Raw genomic sequence first — 17,181 nt, 5'->3', positions numbered from 1 at the left:
ACAGAACAGAGCCGCTAAGCATCCTCAAAAGTTGAGCGTACATCTACTAGCCTGGTCTCATCGACCCCAGTTGAATCGCCCTCGATGTGGATATGATCACTCGATACCCCACTTGATCTAGGCAACCCTTGGCCTCGAACATCCCTTGAAGTACCTTCGACATGAGAAGAAGACATCAGTAGAAAACCTGTATCCCTCGAAGTACCTTCGACGACAAAAGAAGATAGCGGCATAAAATCTTTGTCCCTCGAAGTACCTTCGACCGGAAAAGAAGATGGAGGCAAAGGAGGAATCATTTTTTCGAGGCTAAAATCCTCGCATGCTGCAAGCTCAACCGATACATCTTCTTTGAGCCCCCGAGCAGGGCCTTCCTTGCTATAATCACCCTCGTCCTTCGGCGATTCCTTCCGTTTGTTATAATTCCTCAGCCCCGAAGCCGACGATACTTCCTCCTTTCTGAGGGAGCACGGTCTCATCTCAGAAAGTTCTCCAATGCCTGCAGTGACAAAGTTTATACACATAAAAGAAAGTACCTTTCAAAGTAAATAAACCACACAGCACGTATTGTGGTGTTTTTCCTCCCATCTGCCCTTGGACAGATCTCACCACTTACACTTATCGTAAGTCAAGCAAGCTGCTAGATTTTGAGTCCAATCCGCCAGGTCGGAGACCTCATGTGGCAGCCACGGGATTACTGTAGAAAAGAGAAGGAAACCATCTTTACGGAGTTTGCCTCCACCATGAGCAAAAATGATAAAAACACAAGTGTGCCACTTGTGAAATTTCATTTCTCAGGAAATGGAAGGAACTCTGCGGGAATATCAATAGTCCACACTCGGAAAAATTGACTCATCCACTCTCAGTCACCGTCTTCTTCAATACTGACAACAAAAGGTTGGGTGGATCGACATCGTAGAGTGATCAGGCCTCGGTAATGCAAGGACCGATACAATCTAATAAGATGGCTGAGGGTGAACTCCAGCCCAACCTTATTTGCAAAGAACTTTATCATCAGTACTATCCTCTAGAACGAGGGGTGAACCTATGCCAGGGTAACCCGATATCTTCTACAAAACTCGAGCACGACTCTATCGAGAGGGCCCAATAGAAAGGGATATCTGTATACGTCCAAAAACCCCTCTACATGAGCCATGATGCTCTCTTCCGGTGAAGGTACGTGTAATATCGCCTTTTTCCCATCCGTAGTCTCTCCTGGCTGCCTCAAGTGTTCCTCTCCTATTGAAGAGATGAACCTCGATGCATGCCCCTAATGGCCCTGAACATTGGGAGGTCTCTCTAACGTGAAGTCCCTCCTCGAGATAGAGTACCTCGAGGTTAGCTCACCGAACGCCAGTGGTGTACCACCGACCGAGCGAGAAGTAGAGGCAGAACTCTCCTCTTCTTGGTGAACGAATTTAGGCGTTGCAACCATAACTATGGTGAAACAAGAAAAGATAAATGAAAACTTAGACGAAAAGCCTTGAATTAAAATGGTGAAAAAGCTGATGCAAAGAGGAAGACCTCTATAAAAAGGATAGTTGCTCAAAGTAGCAGAATCCTTAAATAAGATGAAAGCAAATACATATAAAGAGCAAGCGACGACTATTCACCTATAGAGCAAGTAGTCATTCAATTAACTATTTAGCCCACGAGCTACCTGAGTTCGAGCCATTTCATGCTCGGGGACTATTTGTAAAGCCTTAGGGATATCTTCATCCGAAGTTCGAGCGAATGCTCAATAAACTATTTAGCCCACAGGCTACCCGAGTTCGAGCCAGTTCTCGCTCGGGGACTATTTATAAAGCCTCGGGGCTATCTTCATTCGATGTTTAAGCGAACTCTCAATTGACTATTTAGCCCATGAGCTACCCGAGTTCGAGCCAGTTCCTACTCGGGGACTCTCATAAAGCCTCGGGGCCATCTTTATTTCGAGTTTGAGCAAATGCTCGCTCGATTACTAAGCCCCAAGGCTACCCGATTTCGAGACAGTTCTCACTCGAGGATGATTCATATAGCCTCAAGGCTATCTTTATTTCGAGTTAGAACAAATTCCCGCTCGACTATTAAGCCCAAAGGTCACCCGAGTTTGAGTGTATACTCGCTCAGGGACTATCTATAACACCTAAGGGCTATCTTCATTTTAAGTTCAAAGAAAATTTTTGCTCAGCTGGAGGCCACCCGAAGTTCAAGTAAACTCTCACTCGAGGAATATTTGTAAAGGCCTAAGGGCTATATTTGTTTTCAGATGATCAAGCAAACTCTCACTCGAGGACTAGCAACGAGGCCTAAAAAGGCTAAGCTTTATTGCAAAGAAAATTGAGACCCTGCTCTCACTCAACTCGAACTCATAGGTCCCGACAACCTAAGTTTGTACCAGATCAATTCAGACTTGGTCTGAGGGATGACAAAGATTTTCAAGGAATATCATATTAACCAATTAAGAACCAAAGGATTACGATGTTCGAGTCCGGTATTCGAGCTAATCGAAGGTATAATGGAAGTTCAGCACAAGTCAAAGGCAAATCAAAGAAACTTTTGTATTAATAAAAGATGATTACAAAAGCCCTCGAGAGGTCCCTACACAAAAATAGAGAAGCAAAAAAGCAACAGCTAAAAAGCCTAATCTATTTTCGAAGGTATATCCTTGGGAACGACAACTGCGAAAACCATTTCCTCGAGGACCCCATTTCGGTCTTCAGAGTGACGTCTTCGAGAATCTTCTCTGAAGCAGCAATAGATGAAAGATGGGCTATAGCCAATCAAAGAGCAAAAGCTCTTAACAAGCAAGGAAAATTGTGGCTTGGTGAAAAATCTGGCGAGTATGGGTCTCGTCATCACTACAATTGTGAAGCCACTTCTTGAAATATTGCACTGGTGTGGGATGCAAAAGTTAGTAGATGATGCCACCTCACTCCATGGAAAGCAAAAGGAATGAGGCGCCATACCAGGTTGAAGTTAAGAGAGATAAGCAGCGATTTGCAGTCCATATATCTTCTGATGCAGGAAGAATTTGAGGCCTCTCTCTCATTTTTTCGGGCCAACAACAGCAGCAACAACAACAACCCAGTATAATCCCACTCAGTGGGGAAAAGCTCTGTAAAAAAGTCATGTCATAACTAACAAAGCTGCTGACGTATGACCTTACGGTCACAGACTTGAACCATAGAAATAGGAGTTTGGGGGAAGATGAAAATAAGGGAAATGGCTAAAGGATGTTAAAGAAAGACTGGGTAAAATCTTGGCTCAAGCAATCCCCCATTTATACAGGGACAGTAGCGTAACCGACGGCGCAATCAATGCCTTTAAACATATCAACGGTGCAATAAATGCCTTTGGAAAACTTATTAACGACACAATCAATGCTTTTTGGGGAAATGGATCGGCGACACGATCACCGCTTTTAGGAAAGTGAGCCGCTGGTATATTCAATGCTTCTAGGGAGACAAACCGATGGGACGTTCCAGTCACTTAGAACGCTTACGTCACAAGCATGACATCGACACGTGATGTTCAAGAAAGTCGAGGTCATGATTGTTCCTTATCAATTCATTCTAAGAAACGCGGGGACTATCTGTATACGGCCAAAATTGGAAGATTTCAACTTCAGGGTTTTCATAGCATTTCATGCCCGTCCTCGAGGAGCTCGAAGGAGAATTTGGAGCATTCCCTCGAGGTGCATCCGTAGACCGTTCCAGAAGGGTCCCCAATGCTCAACCTCGGGGCAAGGCAAATCAGTGGTTATCTTAGACAAGCGGGAAATTCCCAAAAGACATATGGTTAAAGCTGACCAGGTCTACATGAACAGTACAAGTCCGTACCATGACATTAAATAGATGTACTAGTTGTTTACCTTTGTAATAAATGCATATGTACTATGTTGGGATTCCCCCTCATACATAAAGGGGACCCTTGTCATTTTGAAAGGGGACATGACATTCAATACAAGAACAAAAACATTCTCCATTGTCTTTCCTTTGATTTATTGCTTACATTTATTGCGTTTTATTGATTGTTCTTCATTTATTACTCATCATTGATCATAAAGAGACATTATTGAGGCCCTTGGGACTGTTAGTCCTTTATCGATCATCCTAGTCAAGCTCATTAGCTCTACCTCGAGGCCTAGCTTAGGACAACTCGAGACCCCAACTCATGATCGTTCGGTTGGAATAACAATACTTCCTCTCACTCTTATTTCACTTTCCTAGCTCTTACCTTACTTTCCTAACTGCACTTAGCATCTATTACCTAACAACTAGCATAAAAATAAATCACATATTTTTAGAACCACAAAATAAAATCTAATTGTAATTACCATTTTCAAGATAAACAACTTCATTTCTTAATAATTGCTTACACAAAAGATCTTAAACATTAGCGTTGCACTTCAGATGTGAGCCTATTTCAAATGTGACCTTCTTTCTTTTCTTAAGATACATAAATGCTTACAAAAAATTCCTACATCCTGCAAACCCTACTATTTGAAACATTAGCTATAAATTGATAAGTTAAGGAGCACTACAGGACGTTAGTTATTCTTAAGGTTTTCAACAAAAACGTGGATTCTTGCAACTAAAGGAAATCCAATGAGAATTGTTAGCAACGTAAAATTTTGCAGTTCTGAAGGAGTACGGTGCAAACTTTTCCATGAACATCATACGGATTTTTCCCTACTCCAGGTATGTTAAGGTTATCCCTTCTTTCTTTTTGGCATGATCTATACGACACAAACGAAACGAGCAAATGCACAACTTACATAAATTACTATGTTCGTAGAAATGCTAGAGATGTATTTATTCTTAATCTCCCATAAGTCTTATTATTCTATCGTCTTTTCATGGGTCTAAAAAATGTGTATTTGATAAAGTTTATCCAAAAGGCATATTGAGTTTTATGGCATTCCGAGAAATCTTATTAATGTATTTCCTATGCATTTCATGCATTTATACATGTACATTGACCCATGACAAGATTGCGTTATATACATGTATATATGTATGTTATATTTATATGGGATATGGGAAAAAGGTTATGGTATTATATACGCACCACCACCTAATCAGTTGGTATATGTTGATGATGTTGACCACAGTGGCCGAGACGATATAATGGGATGCCCTCAGAGGCTTGATGATATTATGTACACCTATACCTATGCATGACATGACATTTATATGCACGTGCATGACATTATAAATGTTTAAGAATTTACAAAGTTATTTAGATTTACAGATGGATTTCTTTATTCTATGTTTCATCTATGTCTTTTACGTACTAATTTTTATGCCTTACATACTCAGTACATTTTTCGTACTAATGCACTATTTCACGGGGACTGCATTTCATTCCCGCAGGTGCAGGTAGGAAAGCTGACGGTCCCCCTTCTTAGGATCCTTGATCAGTAATAGTAGGCATGCTCCACTTGATTCGGAGCTACTTTTGATTTTTGTACGATATGCTTGTATATATATGGGTATGACGTGACTCAGTCCCGTCTTTGTACAGTTGTATTTCTATTAGAGGTCTGTAGACAGTAATTCTAGTTGGATAGTATGTGGCCTTGCCGGATTCCAATTTTGAGGTATATAGTTATCTATAATAGCCTTGTCAGCTCGCCCTACGTATGTTTCATGTATATGTACATATGCCTTTTGGGCAGGTTTCCTTCATTTATATTATTCTCGTAATTTAGCAGATGTTATTCAGGTTTATATCTTAAACGCGTGCTTAGGGGTGTTTGACAGGCATGACTCGGACACCCGTCGTGGCCCATCGGTTTGGGTCGTGATATGTACCATCATCCATGCCAAGAGAAAAAGCCGTGGTCTTTCATCTATGAATCCCTCTTTCCGCTATACCAATAATGGATCATTGTATTGCTTCTCCTTGACCTCTACCACAAGGCGATGATTCAACCCTATTCTGCACAATCACCCCTCCATCATTAGAGTCTGCAAGACGAACTCCCAAACTAGCCAACTATTGAACCTCCCTGGCCAACGACCTCCGACATGATTTCAAGTGAGCTAAACTACCCATAGATTTCCAGCTAAGAGCATCCGCCACAACATTGGCTTTTCCCGGGTGATATAGATTATCGATCTCATAGTCTTTGTGAAGCTCAAGCCATCTTCTCTGCCAAATTCAATTCCTTCTGTTTGAAAATATATTGAAGGCTCTTGTAGTCCGTAAATATATCCACATGGACCCCATACAAGTAATGATGCCAAATCTTCAATGTAAAAACCACCGCCGCAAGCTCTAAGTCATGTGTTGGATAGTTCTTTTCATGATTCTTGAGTTGTCTAAAAGCATATGTTATAAGCTTTCCATTTTGCATCAACACATACCCAAGCCCGATCCTTGAAGCGTCGCAATATACCACGAACCCATCTGTACCCTCTAGTAGAGTCAACACTGGCGCCGTAGTCAATTTTGATTTCAACTCTTAGTAGTTCCTTTCACAAGCATTGGACCATTAGAACATAACCACTTTCTGTGTCAATTTAGTCAACGGAGAGGCAAGAGTAGAGAACCCCTCCACAAACTTCCTCCAATACCCAACTAAGCCCAAGGAACTGCGAATCTCTGTTGGAATTGTAGGTCTTGGCCAATTCTTCACCGCCGCAATCTTTTGAGAATCAACCTTTATTCCTTCTCTGGAGACGACATGACCCAAGCATGTAGCAGATTCAAGCCAAATTCACATTTTGAGAACTTCGCATAGAGTTAGTGCCGATGAAGTTTCTGTAGAATTGCCCTGAGATGACCGGCATGGTCCTCTCGACTTCGTGAATATATAAGAATATCGTCAATGAAAACTATCACAAAGGAGTCAAAAAAAGGCTTGAAGAATCGATTCATAAGATCCATGAAATATGTCGGGGCATTTGTTAGCCCAAAATACATTACGAGAAACTCAAAGTGCCCATATCGAGTCTTAAAGCTGTTTTCGGAATATCCTGCTCCCTTATCTTCAATTGGTGATACCTAGACCGTAAATCAATTTTGGATAACAACTTAGCACTTTGTAATTGATCAAACAAATCATCTATCCTTGCTAATGGGTAATTATTTTGATTGTGACTTTGTTGAGTTGTAGGTAGTCAATACACATCCGTAGCGATCCATCTTTCTTTCTTACAAAGAGAACCGGTGCACCCCAAGGCGACACACCCGGTCGGATGAAACCCTTATCTAACAAATGCTTTAATTGTTCTTTAAGCTCCTTCAATTCTGTCGGTGTCATTCTGTAAGGTGGAATAGATATAGGTTGCATGCCTGGCATCACATCGATCCCGAAATCAATCTTCCTGTCTGGTGGAATCTTGGGGAGCTCATCCGAGAAGACATCTGGGAATTTATTCACAACTGGCACAAACTCAAGCGTAGGTACCTCAGCACCAGTGTCCATGACCCGGACCAAATGATAGATACACTCCTTGTTAATCATCTTCGCATCGTAAGGTAAGAAATAAAAACTACCTTTTGGCACCACATTACCCCCTTCCATTCAACAACTGGTCCGTTTGGAAATTCAAGCCTCATAGTTCTAGTTCGGCAATCGAGCTTAGCGAAACATGAGTAAAGCCAATCCATCCCCATAATTAGATCTAAGTCAACTATTCTCAATTCAATGAGATTGGCCATGGTATCCCGACTGCGTACCGTGACAACATAATTTCTATAAACCGTGTGGCCATAATAGACTCACCAACCAGAGTAGATACAAAGAACGACTCATGAAGTTGTTCTGGTTCTATCCCGAATTCCATAGAAACATAAGGAGTAACATAGAACAAGGTGGAACCGGGATCAATAAGGGCATACATATCAGAAGATTGGACAGTCAGTATACCTGTGACAACATCTGGAGAAGCCTCTGCTTTGTGACGACCACTTATAGCATAGAAACAGCTGGGTCCTCCTGAACTCTGCACACCACCCCTAGCTGCACCACGCCCTGCTGGAGCTGGAGTTCCTCGAGCTGGAGGGGGTGCTGAAGATGTAGCAGCTGCAGAACTGGATGGCTATGTTGTGCCCCTACCCACACCCTGGCGGGATACACGACACTCCCTCTGAATATGGCCTCTCATCCAGCACCCATAACATACTGGCAGGTCCATGTAGCAGATCCCCAAATGCACCTTCCCACACTTGGGCCATGGGGGCCTCCGTTGCTTCTGGAATCTCCCTCCTGATCGGCCCTACTGGTGGGGTCCCCTACTCTTCTGATTGGGCCTGAAATGACCAGCCTACTGTTGATTGTGCCCTGCTGGCGGTGCAGTGGCTGAAGAATGAGCATATGACTGAGATGGCCCTTTCAATCCTCCCCTAAAGACTGGTCTTCCCCCACCAACTGAATCTCCAGGATAGCCCGCAGATCGGGCTTTGCTGCTACCCTCTCTCTCCTTCAAGTTCTTCAACTTGCGGGTCTCTGTATCTTGAGGAAACGCCACCATCTTTCCATAGTTCATATCAAAATTTAAAGTAGCTATAACCAAAGGGCTAAGGCCCTGCACAAATCGACACACTCTGGCCTCCATGGTGGGTATCATGTGAATGGCGTATTTTGACAAGCGTGCTGTTACATCTCGCATTTTCGTATGTTAAAAGTTTCATCTTCAGTTAATTGACGTAGACTCAGGGATGAGATTATCTTGAGATTAAAGTATTCATGCTATTTATAACAAGCTATAAGTAAGTTCCATGAAGGGTAAAGGGTACACAAACTAAAGAAAATTAGTTTAGTTGAAGGTTGTCGATTTGGGATAAAACACGGTCCGAGCTATAATAATCGATATTTATGGACTAGTACCATACAAGGTACCATATGTCTGTGATAGTATAATGTATAAAGTATATTAAAAATGAGTAGTATTTTTAAGTAATTTGAAATAATTCTTAATTATGCGGGTAATTGGTTAATTACCAGGTAACACGACATTACCTAATTACCTAATAAGTGGATAAAAATTAATAATTCCCACCCCACCCCTCCAAAAATGTGGCAGACAACTCTAAACAATGACTCTTAGTCATTTTTGGATTAGGTGGCAACAAAATGGATAATTAAAGACATAAAACTTCTTGAAAACGTGACAACACTACAATTCATAGGTAGCTTTGCACTTTAGCAACTAAATTACTTAGAAAAGTCTTACCAATTCGTTCATAGCTGAACGTTAGGAACTTTTACAATTCAAGTTCCTACCAAGACATTAGCATCCTTGCAATCCAAAATGTTAGACATTAAGTAAGCACTACAACCAGACGTGAAGAAAGATTTCTTCATTTCTAATGCTACAAGTAATTTCTTCAACCAACAAGATTTCTTGGCATAGTAGCAACGTATAATTATGCAATTCTAAAAGAGTACAGTGCAACCTTTTTCCAAAAATATCATACGGATTTTTCCCTACTTTGGGTATGTTAAGGTTATCTCTTCTTTATTTTTGGCATGATCCAAATAATACAAATGAAATAAGAAAAATACACAACTTTAATAAATGCCTCTATTCATAGATATTCAAGGGGTGTCTATATTCTTGATCCACCATGTGAATTATTATTATAATATCTTCTGTTCATGGGTCTTAGAAAAACGCATATTTGATATGTTTACCCGAAAGGTATATTGATTTTATGGCATTGCGAGAAAATCCTATTAACGTATTTCTTATGCATTTCATGTATTGCATTCATTTACACTGATGTATACGGTGAAATCAGAGGGTCCAATTTCTCATCATCGAGGCACCTCAGAAGACCATCTTGAGGTCTCGAGGCTACAAGGTTGTGGTCGAGTTTCCTCCTCGAGGTTTGTCGACACTAGATCTTAGGACAACGTTGACCGCGGCCATGGTAGATATGGAGAGTTCCCAAGGTACGCGGCTAGGACTGACAGAGCCTAGTGGTACCCTAGCCCTGAATTAGGGTGTCATATAGTTGTATCATCCCTTTTATCTTTGTAATTAATACAGTTTTGTACTATGTTTGGATTCCCTCCTATATAAAGGGGATCCTTGTCGTTTTGTAAACCTCTGTTGCTTCAGTTGCTCCACATGAAATATACAAGAACATTCTATTTGCTCTCTAACATATTCTCTTGATATTATTGCTTTCATTTATTATCTTCATATTTGTTCATCATTTATTGCTTATCATTGGCCATAAAGAACCTCCGTTAATTTTATTATAACAGCTAGTCACATTTCAACTGCCTTCGATATCTCATAGTCGAGCTCCGGAATCGACCTCGAGGCCTCGAATCGACAAGCTCGAGGCCCCAATAATTGGCCTAGCAGTTTGATTATTTCCCTATCCTTAAACATCATTTCATTTCTAAGTCTCACATACATAGCATCAACTGCTTAACAAACTAGCATAAAAATAGATCACGTATTTTTAGAGTCCCATAATAAAATTTAATTGTTATTACAATTTTCATGGTAAACAGTTTGGCGCCCACAGTGGGGCAAAAAATAATAGTGATTATTTTCTTATTGGTTTAGCTACACAACTCAAGTTATCTTTCAAGCTTTTTCTTGTCCAAGATCTTCAAATTTCAAGTCAAAATGTCTAACTCTATGAATAGAGGTGAAAACAACAACCTTGAGGACCACGAGGAAAACAGTGTGGGTGTTCCAGGTGTTGCTATGCCACCACAAAACCCTGGGAATGCACCAGAACCAATTCCCGTGGACGCGGTCTCACACGACGCCCAATGTATCGACATAAGCTCCCACACTGACAAAAGTGTGCGCCAAGGGGATCTACAAGAAGCTCAGAAAACCCCGACCTGGGAAGAGCGTGAGGTTAGCCTTCATGTTATTTTTGAAATGTTGCAGGCACAACAACTAGCTATTGCTCAACTGCAAAGTCACTAGAAAACTCCCAGCACGATAGCACCGGGGACAGCTCCCCCAGCCGAACAGGTACCAGAGAGATCGAGCAATAACGGGTCGATGGCCGATCCCATCATTGTGAAAATGCTCGAGGACCTCACCAGAAGGATCGAATCGGGCAAAACAATGATAGAAGACAACAACAAAAAGGTTGAAACCTATAACTCCAGGGTCGACCAAATTTCGGGCGCACCCTCGGTCGTTCCTCGAGGAAGCGACCCCAAAACCCATTCCAAAGAAGTTTAGAATTCCAAAACTCCCAAAGTACAACGGGACCTCAAACCCCAATGAACACGTTACCGCCTACACTTGCACAGTGAAGGGCAATGATCTAAAGGACAACGAGATCGAGTCCGTCTTACTAAAGAAGTTCGGGGAAACACTCCCGAAGGGGGCCATGATGTGGTATCACAACCTATCTCCTAACTCCACAGACTCATTTGCCATGCTAGCAGATCCCTTCATAAAAGCATATGCCAGTTCCATCAAAGTAGCAACGAGGAAATTCGAAGTCTTCAAGATCAAGCAAAGGGAGAATGAGATGCTGCGAGAATTTATATCTCACTTTCAAATGGAACTACCACTGATCTCTGATGATTGGGCGGTGCAGGCCTTCACTCAAGGTCTAAATGAGCGAAGCTCGATGTCTTCGAGACGGCTAAAAGAGAATTTGGTTTAATATCCCACCGTAACCTAGTCGGATGTCCACAACTGATACCAGTCAAAAATCAAGGTCGAAGATGACTAGATGGGAGCCCCCTCAGGCTCAGTATACCCAAGCAATCTCTTGGCGAAGGAGCCAAAGCCAAACAAAGAAAGATATCAACCATACACCGAAGATAAAAGGAATACCCCGAGGCGCAATCTACCTCATAATGATCGAAGGATAGATCAAGGATAGAATCCTCGGGGACTCATCAACAGATCCAGATTCGATAGGAACGCGGGGCCAACGGAGGCACCTCGCTTATTAGGGTACAACTTAAATGTCGATGTGTCTGACATCGTGTTCTCCATCAGCAAAATCAGAGATGCCAGATGGCCCAGACCTGTATAATCGGATCCTAAACAAAGGAACTATAATTTAGTGTGTGAATTTCACAACACGCACAGACACAGGACCGAAGATTGCCAACAAATCCGGGAGGAAGTGGCCCGATTACTCGATAATGGCCATCTTCGGGAATTCCTCAGCGACCAAGCCAAAAACCAGTTTCGAGAAAGGGAAACAACCAAAAAGAACAAAGCATACAAGCCGCAACATATCATCCACACGATCTTTTGAGACAACCGCCACTAGCCGAAACACCAAAGTCCCCTCCAGCACAGGGACTAAGAGATAAATCAATGAAAAGATAGCAACCACGAGACACGCCCTCGGCTATATCCGAATAAGGGACCATACTGTGTCCTCCAAACAAATGCCAAGGTTCGAAAGCACCATCGCCACTAAAGTATAACCATCCCCCTTTTTATTTTATATTTAATACTAACCCTTATGCAGGCCCCCAACTAAAGCAGTCAAAGCGCTATCCCAGCTCAAAGACCATAAGGTTTTAAAGCATCCATTGCACTTTTTTCCTTCGGCCGGGTTTCATCCCGAGAAGGGTTTTACCGACAAGGGTTTTAATGAGGAAACATCTATATGCTACCTAAGGAAGATCCAACAAGTGTTTAAGGCTTCTTTTTTAATCAACCTCTAACATTGGGGGGCTGGAAGGCCATCCGCTCGAAAAAGCCAAGAAACGCCAAATAGAGTCCCAATAGGAAAATGATGTACCGGGCCAAACGATCGAACGAACCGTGTCCGTATACCCGGGCCCCCGACAATGAAAACATGTACACTTGCAATAAATAATTGAAGAATATCTTTTATCAAAGCATCTCACACTTCAAAAGAAGCTCGAAACCTCAACAAAAATGACTTCTCGGCCGAAAACGTCCTGAACACTCAGGGACTATCGCAGCCCCTTTTTCTTGCGAAATCAGGTTTATGACATTTGGGAGGACAACTCATTCCCTTTTGGTAATTTGGGTTTGCATTTGAAGAGTTTCCACCTAATGATTAAGGTGCATTAGGACACCAAGAAGGTTTGATTTGAGTAACCAGAGATTGGGTAAGGGCTTGAAATTATTCGAAGGGGAAGGTGTTAGGCACCCCTTAGAATCTACTAGTCTGGTTCCCGACTAGACTATTATTGTGAATTTAGGTGCAAATAACATGTAGGCAAATAGAACTTCAAATAAGAGGGGATTTTCACATAATGGTTACAAACAAAATTGGAAAGAATTAAAAGGAAGCTGATTTTCTTAAAAGAAATAGTTTGAAATCTTTTGAAGAAACAAAGAAACAAAAGGGAAAAGGGGGTCCTAGGTTTATTAATAATATGGATCACCCCACACAACATCCGGTAATCACTCCTCAATAAGGGGATATATGAGACGTTATCGTGTGGTCATCATATCCATATCTAACCTTTCCCACCCCATTGAGGTATTAAAGTGCGAAATGGTCTCGATTACTTATTGCATGTTATTACCCGTTCCAATCCTATCAGTCCAGAGGCATTTAGGACTACTAATCCTAAGAGTGAGGGATATTAGGCTTATTTGTAGTTTCAAAGGTAAAATTCTAAGGTGACATACAAAAACATGTATACCAAGTTGGGGAAAGCACATAACAAGTAAAAGGCTCAGATATAACCCCCCGAACAAAGAAAGCACATAATTAGCATGACTTTCACATACTGTTTATGGTCTGAGAAAGAACTTAAAGGTTGAGGTAGACTGATTTGTTACATAATTTAGATAAGAAGCCCGAATCAGGCCTGCCTGCTGGTTGTAGTTAATAGCACAAATTCAGTTTATAACTTTTATCCTAAGGCTTGCCTAAGTGTCGGACAAGGATCCTATAGGCATGGTATCTATTGAATCCAGAAAAGCCATGAAATAATATGGTCCCAAAAAATAAACTAAGTACAGGCTGGTTAAAAGGGGAAGTCAGATTATGAAAGAAAGCACTTTAACGAAAGTTATCGGCTCTGAAACTGATGATACTCGTTATTACTAATTTAATATCTAACATTAAGTGAGGCGAATCAGATTCAATTAGAAACTCCTATAGGCATGCTTTCTAGGCGTTACTGATTTTAAAACCTTGAAGACGTAGTATAAAAATGCAGAAGATTCATTTTAAACCTATGAACATGATATCTAGATGCTGAATTCTGTTTAAGACATGATGCCCAAGTGCAATTGAATGTTTAAGTCCTATGAGCATGGTATCTAGGTGCAGAAATTTGTTTAAGACCTATGAACATGATTTCTATAAGAGAAATTGGATATGCAGTATTCAGAACGACCTATAGGCATATTTTCTATACGTATATGCAGAATTCAGATTGACTTATATACATGATTTCTAGACGAGAGTAGTAGACCTATGATCATGATTTCTATATGAAAAATGGACATTCAGAATTCCCTATAGACGTGCTTTCTATATGCATTTGAGCGTGCAGAATTCGAAAACCTATAGACGGTGTATCTATGTGAGAATACAGAATTCAGAATTCCTATAGACATAGTATCTATGTGAGAATACAAAATTCAGAAATACCTATAGGCATGGCATATATGTGAAAGTGCAAAATTCAGAAATACCTATAGGCATGGCATCTATGTGAGAGTGCAGAATTCAGAAATACCTATAGGCATGGCATCTACCCTTTGCATACATAGTTAATCGCCATTTCACTAACCAACCCCAAATGTTTATTACAAAATTATTACAACCCAGAATAAAGTAAAATACATCAGAAAAAAATTAAAAGTACAACCAAAGGAGAGACTGATTAAGACTTCATGTCTGAAATATGAGGTTAACCAACTCCATAAGATCAAGATTCGCAGCCTTTCTCCCCTTAGAGTGTGTCAAAGTTCCCTAAGAGCCTCAAAAGGACTCCGGGCAATGCTCACACCCAAATGTATTATTAGATTAGGACAAGTGCAGTGTGGAAGTGCTAGCCCTCAAGTGTCCAAGTTAGAGGGAACTCAAGGTCCCAAAGCAAGGCTCACAAGAGGGGCCAGAACTAAAATACTAAGAGGGAGTGCAAGTGCAGAAAAGAATTCTGAGAGAGGGAAAGGGGAAGGGAAGCAGCTACAAATAAGTACACATAGGGGTACAGGGGAACGGGGAGGTTGTAAAGAGCCAAGGGCAGACTGTGGGCATACCTAGCAATGGTGAATGCTAGCACACCCATAAGCCTATTAGAACACACTTTAGAGGCTAGGATCCCAAAGGATCAAGCTTAATTCATGGACAATAATTTGCATATTGTCATGCTTTAAGCCATAGCTCAAACACATAGGGGGCAGGGGTTTGGGATTCATAGTAGAAACAGGCAGAAAGAAATCAACATGCTAATTTAAGTGTTGAACTGTACAGAAATAGTAAGTAGGCATGGATAGAAAAGCAGTAAATAAACACATTGTCGTGGTGCTAAAACTTAAATCAGAACATACTAGTTTCAAAGAAACAAATAGAGAAAAGCAGTAGGTCTTGTAAACAGGCCACGATGCAAGCAAATAAAACAGAATACTGTTGTGTGTAAGTGTAGTTTCAGAAGAAAACTATGAGTGAGGGATCGATTGCTTGTGCTAATGAAAGAATAGCATATTTATAGTGTGAAAAATAGGCAGAAATAAGGTAAGAAAACAATTAAGGGACTGGGTATCAATTAAAAATCAATCAATACAAGATTTCCCTTAATTAAGGAAATCAAATTCAAACGGGAAAACTATTTAAGGGAAGAAATCAAATAAACATCTTGTGCAAAGCATGCAATTAGGGGTAAATACATAAGAAGTTACTTAAGGGCAGAATTTTGAAATACAAGGTTACATAACTAAGGTAAGAAAAATCAATTAGTAGCCCGTAAATAAAGGATAAAAGATTTCGTAATCACTGGTCCATGAGTGAACCAAGTCAGAAAAGCTGAGAAAAGTTTTAACTTAAGTCGAGTCACAGGGAAATCAGCCAACAAGGAAAGAAATCAATTAAACCTTTACAGAAGGAAGTCTGAACTAATCACAAATTTGAAAGACATTTTAGAGGGAAGTTCAGCACATATAAATAGCGTACAAACATGATAAGCTGAAAGAAAATGACGTGTCATTGCAAAATCAGTAGATAGTAGACTACAGGAGCATGGTAGTCACATAGGTTAGCAATGTAGAAGAGAAGTAACATCAAATAGCATACAAAAGGTCCAGTGTAAAAAACCTTAGAAGAGTTTAGTGGATAATCAGAATTGTTTAAAGAGACATAGTTTATAACAAAGATTTCGAGACTCAGTTGAGAAACAAATTCAAAAACTCGAAATAGTTAGGGTTTCTGAAATCAGACGGTTTTAAAAATAAAGAAAAAACATATCACATAGCCAATGTTCTCAAACTCGGATGAACCCCAAATTCTAGGGTTTTACCATTAATCGAGTGTCGAGATGAGAGGACAAGTAATCAAGAAGAAGATAGTAGTCGAAAACAAGTTCAAAGATATCAAAAGGGAACTGGGCCTTCGATATGCCTTTTCAGTAATGGAAACTCATGAGAAACATAGTAAAAGAGTAACATGCGAATCACAGTAGAAGAGCTCAAAGAAACATAGTAGAAGAAGCTAATAAGAAACATAGTAGAAGAAGAGTAATCAGAACACATTAGGAGAAGCATATAAAGAAACATGGTAGAAGAAAGTAATTAAGAACACAGTGGAAGGAACTTAATAAGAAACTCACAAAGAACACAGTAGAAGAAACGTAGTAAAAAAAACACACAAAAGAAAAAGAAATTTGAGAAGCCTCTAAATAACTCAGAAACCCTTGGTCGGAAAAATAAAGGGTTTCGAAAACATAGCTTTGAAAGAAATATCAAGAAATCATTTAAAAACTTAGGGAAAACATGGATCTAGAACAGATCTAAAGAGATCAGAAAACCATCAAAAGCTAGGGTTTTAGAGGAACCCAAACAGTGAGAAAGGCCTGGATCAAAGGAGGAATCGAAGCCAGGCTCGAAACAGACATAGCTTGACGGAGCAAGGCCGGAGATGGCCATAAAACTTGAACCAATGTGGCCTGGATGAATCTTCTTCGTATTCAGGCAATGAAACCTCAGCGAACGAGCATGTATGCACCATGGAAGGTTGGTAGGTGGTGAGACCACCATAGATTCAAGCTAGGAGATGGCCGGAGAAGATGGATGAGACTCATCGGAGAGG

This window comes from Nicotiana sylvestris, chromosome 9, assembly GCF_000393655.2.
Source record: "Nicotiana sylvestris chromosome 9, ASM39365v2, whole genome shotgun sequence".
Lineage (NCBI taxonomy): Eukaryota > Viridiplantae > Streptophyta > Magnoliopsida > Solanales > Solanaceae > Nicotiana > Nicotiana sylvestris.
This window is presented reverse-complemented; position numbering follows the sequence as displayed.